Source organism: Terrapene carolina, unplaced genomic scaffold (assembly GCF_002925995.2).
Source record: "Terrapene carolina triunguis isolate 2854851 unplaced genomic scaffold, T_m_triunguis-2.0 Scaffold51433, whole genome shotgun sequence".
Lineage (NCBI taxonomy): Eukaryota > Metazoa > Chordata > Testudines > Emydidae > Terrapene > Terrapene triunguis.
In genome coordinates, this window is record NW_020715784.1 from 1 (window position 1) to 6,283 (window position 6,283).

Consider the following 6,283-nt stretch of genomic DNA (forward strand, 5'->3'; position numbering starts at 1 on the left):
CTTTTATCACCCCTCTGGGGTTATACGAGTTCCTGGTCCTGCCTTTCAGCCTAAGGGGGCACCTGCCACCTCCCAGCGCCTGGTGGCCCAGTTACTCAGGGGGATGGAGAGTTTTGCCCTGGCGTATATTGATGACATCTGTGTTTTTAGCCAGACCTGGGAGGACCACGTGTCCCAGTTTAGACAAGTGCTGGACCGGCTCCGGGATGCAGGTCTGACTATAAAATCTGGGAAGTGCCAGGTGGGGATGGCCGAGGTGTCGTACCTGGGCCACTGGGTGGGGAGCGGCTGCCTAAAGCCAGGGCCGGCCCAGGTGGAGGTGATCAGAGACTGGCCCGTTCCCCAGACTAAGAAGCAGTTCCAGGCTTTCATTGGGACGGCAGGACACTACCGGAGGTTCGTGCCCCACTTTAGCGCCATAGCCGCCCCCATCACTGAGCTGTGCAAGAAGGGGAAGCCAGACAAGGTGGTCTGGACCGAGGAGTGCCGGGGGCTCTCCGGGCGCTGAAGGAGGCTCTGGTCAGTGGTCCAGTTCTGGCAAACCCAGACTTTGACAAGCCCTTCATGGTGTTCACCGACGCCTCTGACACGGGACTGGGGGCGATGTTAATGCAGGAGGATGAAAAGGGGGAGAGACACCCGATCGTGTACCTGAGCAGGAAGGTGCTACCCCGGGAGCAGAACTACGTGGCCATCGAGAAGGAATGCCTGGCCATGGTGTGGGCCCTCAAGAAACTAGAGCCGTATCTCTTTGGGCGACACTTCACCGTGCACACCGACCACTCTCCCCTGACCTGGCTGCACCAGATGAAAGGAGCCAACGCCAAGCTCCTGAGGTGGAGTCTGCTCCTGCAGGATCATGACATGGACGTGGGCCCCGTTAAGGGGAGTGCCAACGTGACAGCCGATGCTTTGTCCCAGAGAGGGGAGCCCGAACCTCCCCAGGCCACTGGCTAAGTGACCCCGCCCAGTTCGGTCTCGGAGGGGGGAGAGATGTGACGAAGTGGGGTTTTATTCACCTTGTTATGTTGCATGTGGGTCTTACTGTCCTATACTAACACTGTGCGTGTCTCAGTTTCCCTGTGTGCTGCACCGATACCTCAGGGGTGAGAATTGGGGGGGTGACTTTGCTGGGGCCCTGGGGCAGGTGAGGCACCTGTGTAAGCTGAGACCCAGGAGGGGGATGAGACCAGGTGACACCTTTGGCCTGGGAAGGGAGGCAAAGAGGACGAGGAGCAAAGGGGGGTGTCGAAGGTGGGGTGGCTGGAGGCTGGGGGTCTGCGTGGGGGGACTCGGAGAGGGGGAGCCCAGGGCGTCTGGCCCAGGACGCCCCGAGATGGACTTGGCTGAAAGTCACTGATTTCTGTGCTGACAAGCTCTGCCCTACGCCGTGATCCTGTCAATGAATAAACTGTCACGGAGTGTGGGGGGACTCAGGGCCCTGCACCCCCGGCGTCCTGCGATTCACCATGACTCTCAGCCAGCCAGTAAAGCAGAAGGTTTATTTAGATGACAGGAATACAGTCCAAGACAGGCCTTGCAGGCACAGACAACAGGATACCCCACAGTTAGGTCCATCTTGGGCACCCCAGCCCACCTCCTGGGGTCAGAGCCCTCCCTGCCTTCCAGCCACCTCACCAGCCAGCTTCCCAGACTCTGCCTTCAGCGACCCCACCCACAGCCTTTGTTCAGTCTCCCGGGCAAAGGTGTCACCTGGTCTCAGCCCCCTCCTGGGTTCTCATGTTACAGGCTCAGGTATTTTCAGTCAGGTTTCAGAGTAGCAGCCGTGTTAGTCTGTATCCGCAAAAAGAACAGGAGTACTTGTGGCACCTTAGAGACTAACAAATTTATTAGAGCATAAGCTTTCGTGGGCTACAACCCACTTCTTCTATCCCAGCCACACTCCCCTGTCAGCATTCCCAGACCACAGTAAGAACAGACTCAGTTCGTCACATCTCCCCCCTTCGAGACCGAACTGAGCGGGGTCACTTCAGCCAGTGACCCGGGGAAGTTCGAACCTACCCCCGTTCCCATGGATGCCCCCGCATCCCTCCCATTCCTTGGTGAGAATTACACCAGGCCCCTCCAGTTTCACGCCCCCCCTTAGGTCGGGGGTGCTCGAGGGCATTCGCAGTTCGCATGTGGGAAGGGTTATGCGGCCTGTGCCCTTTTCCCACCCCAATACCCCTGGGGTTCCAACTGGGCTGGGGTCTTCTCCCAGCGCTCCAGTCTGGAGGTCTGTGCTTCGGGCTCTCTTCATTCAGAGCCCCCCTTTGAACCTTGGCCACCCTCTGGAAAGGCTCCTCTAGGCTGGGTAAGGGTCCTACAGCCGTTTTCCCCTTGTCCCAGGCCTTCCTCCCCCTCTGACAGGGGTCACAGGATCGGCAGTACTGCCGGACAGTAACAAAGACCCCAGGCCAGTAAAAGCTCCGTAGCAGCCTCTGCTGGGTACGCCAGGTTTCCTGGTGCCCTGAGAGAGGAATGTCATGGGCCCGGTACAGCAGCTGGCGGCGATACTTCTGGGGTACCACCAGCTGTCTCCTGATCCCCCCTGACTCCATCTTCCCTGGGGGAGCCCATTCTTGGTACAGGAACCCCTTCTCCCACAGGAACCTTTTCCGGCCACCTCTCCCCATGGTCTGTACCACACTGAGGTCGGCCAGGTCCCTTATCTTCCGCAAGGAGGGATCTTTCTGCACCTCGGCCTGGAACTCAGCAGCTGGGACAGGGATGGCCACCTGCTCTCTCTCGCCGGCTGGGTCTGAAGCCGCAGCCTCCCTGAGCCGTGTCCCTGGGTGTTCCCTCCCCACCAGGTTAGGGTCCTGCGCCTCGGGCAAGGCACCCTCCCCAAGGCCAGGGCGCAGTGCTCCTCGCCGGCTCTGACTACGGGTCACAACCAGTGCATTCTGGGGGTTGCTTGGCCAGTCCTCCAGGTCCCCCCCCCCATCAACACCTCAGTGGGCAGATACGGGTGTACCCCCACGTCCTTGGGGCCCTCCTTGGCCCCCCACTTCAGGCGTACCCTCGCCACAGGTACCTTGAATGGGGTCCCACCCACCCCCGTCAGAGTCAGGAAGGTGTTGGGCACCATCCGATCTGAGGCCACCACCTCGGGCCGGACCAGTGTCACCTCTGCGCCCGTATCCCAGTATCCATCGACCTTCCTCCCATCCACCTCCAGGGGAACAAGGTACTCTCTCCGGAGGGACCGCCCCGCGCCCACCGTATAAACCAAAAACCCTGAGTCTAGAGCATCCAGCCCCCCAGAGGAGCTGGCCTGGAGCTCTCCTTCCTCCTTAGCAGGTGGTATTCTGCCAGCCCCCCTTCCCTGGGAGTGCCGCCTCTCGCCCGGCTGGGTCTCTACCCAGTCAACCCTCTGTGGGTCTGGTCTGCTCAGTCTGTCCCTGAGTCTGGGGCACTGGGCCCGTATGTGACCTCTCTGGTCACAGTGATAGCAGACCATGTCCCATGTGTCCCCTCGAGCCGGTCGGTTGTCCCTGACCCTGGGCATTCCCCATGGGAGGGGATTCCCCACATTCCCCTTTTGGGAGGTACCCGGGTGACTCTCTCTCTGCATCGCAGCGGGCCTGCTCCTTTGGGATTCCTCCCTGCCAGCCCCTGCCCGGCTCTTCACAAACTCATCGGCCAGCCGGCCTGCATGTCGCGGGTTCTCTGGTTTTTTGTCCACCAACCACAGCCTCAGGTCAGATGGGCACCGCTCATATAGTTGCTCCAATACCAGCAGTTTAACCAGGTCCTCCTTCGTCTGGGCCCCATCTGCCCACTTGCTGGCGTATCCCTCCATGCGGACGGCTAGTTGCAGATATGAGATCTCAGGGGTTTTATCCTGACTCCGGAACCTTTCCCGGTACATCTCAGAAGTCAGCCCAAACTCACGTAGCAGGGCCTTTTTGAATAGTTCGTAGTCCCCTGTCTCCGCCTCGTCCAGTTGGCGGTACAATGCCACGGATTTGGGGTCCAGTAAGGGGGTGAGAACCCGGAGTCTGTCCGCAGGATCAACCTGGTGCAGCTCGCAGGCCGTCTCAAAGGCATCCAGGAAGTCATCCATGTCCTCCCCCTCCTTACGTGGGGCCAGGATGCACTTATCAAAACTCCGTGCAGTCCTGGGTCCCCCCTCACTCACCGCAGCTGGGGTCTCGCGGCCCTTCAGCCTCGCCAGCTCCAGCTCATGATGCCTCAGCCTCTCTCTCTCTTCATGCTGCCTCTGTCTCTCTTCATGCTGCCTCTGTTGTTCACGATCCTTCAGCTCTCTCAGTTTTAGCTCTATCTCCCATTCCAGCCCATTCCGCTCCACGGATGCCGCGCGTGGCCGGGAGGATCCCCTGCTGGCCGGCGAGCGTGGCCGGGAGGATCCCCTGCTGGCCGGGGGGGTCACGGCGCCCTCGGTATTTGCTGGGCTCCTCCCCACCCTTCCCCTAGGCATAGGACGGAGGGGTCTCGGGAAGCCCTCAGCAGCCGGCTGACCACCCCCAGCTGGGACAGACTCTGGGGCCTGCGCTGCATCTGCCAGGCTGCTTCCCTCAGAGACAGGGATCAGTTCATTCGCGCGATCTTGCTTCTCCAGCTGGGCAATGAGCTGTTCTTTGGTGAGCTTCCCAATGCGCACCCCCCTCTGCTTGCACAGCTCCACCAGGTCACTCTTAAGCCGCTTGGCATACATCTTCCTGCTGGCCACTCACAGGCCTGTGTGCTCACCGCTCCCCACCGTCTCCAGGGAGACCCCTAGTGTGCCAGCCCTTCTCGAGGTCACCACCTCTCTGCCAGGGTCGAGCTGCAGACTCCTCCGCCCCTGGGACCACTCGCTGCGATCCCCCGGGGGACCCTGTTACTGCAAAAGTCCTTCTCGCTGGTCACACACTCCCAGGGGTGATAACCGTCTCTCTCTGACTCCTCAGCACGCCTGGTCCCCGTCAATCCCCCTTCGTTTTACTTCTCCCCAGTCACTTACTGCAGGAAGCGCCGGCCACGGGGTGCAGTAGATCCCGCCGCTGCCACCAGTTGTCACGGAGTGTGGGGGGACTCGGGGCCCTGCACCCCCGGCTTCCTGTGATTCACCATGACTCTCAGCCAGCCAGTAAAGCAGAAGGTTTATTTAGATGACAGGAATACAGTCCAAGACAGGCCTTGCAGGCACAGACAACAGGATACCCCACAGTTAGGTCCATCTTGGGGTCCTTGTGCACCCCAGTCCACCTCCTGGGGTCAGAGCCCTCCCTGCCTTCCAGCCACCTCACCAGCCAGCTTCCCAGACTCTGCCTTCAGCGACCCCTCCCACCGCCTTTGTTCAGTCTCTGGGGCAAGGTGTCACCTGGTCCCAGCCCCCTCCTGGGTTCTCATGTTACAGGCTCAGGTATTTTCAGTCAGTCTCCCATCCCCCAATGCCGGCTATCCCAGCCACACTCCCCTGTCAGCATTCCCAGACCACAGTAAGAACAGACCGGGCCTGGTGCCCTGGGCTCTGCCCCCCGAGTCCCAACCGGGAGCCTGCCCGGTTCCAGCTGCCAGGCTCCAGACACCCGCATTGCCCCTCCTCCAGTCCTTGCCTTGCTCCCCTGGTCGCATCCCCCTCCTGGGTCCCGGGTGACAAAGGGCACCGGCCATTGCCTACGTGCAGGCCGCTGGAGCAGCCTCACCTGCCCCTGAGGGTCTCAGCCAAAGTCACCCCCCCAATTCCCACCACCCAGCATTGGTGCAGCACACAGGGAAACTGAGGCACACACCATATTCATGCACAACAGACTGGCACACAACATAACAAGGGGCAAACCCACTTCGTCACGCCCTCGGGGCACAGGGGCTGGGCACACGGGGCCTCCTCGCCCGGCACTGGGATGCGGCCCCTCTGGGGCGGGGGGGCGGTGAACTCCCAGCCAAGCTGCTCACAGGTTCGAGACAGGAAGTGACGGAGACGCTGAAGATGACTGAAGGGAGGGGCCTGAACAGGGAGCTGGCAGGACGCCTGGGTTCACGCAGGGCTCTGAGGACAGGGCACCCCCGCTGAGCCCCTCTACCCACCCCGAAAGCTGTTTCCATCACGTCATTCACGCCGGCGGCTCCCGGCAGGAAACGCTGCGTCCCGGCATCGCCCCCCCCCCCCCCCCCCAGCCGCGCCCGGCTCCCGACACGGCCCCGGCCAGCCATGGGGCACCGCCCGGCCCGGCCCACGGGTCCTCGCCACCCCCCACGAGCCGCTGGTACGCCGGACACCCTCCGCTCCCAGCCTTGACGTGAGTAGCCTGTGGCCCGTCCCCCCCTTCGGAGC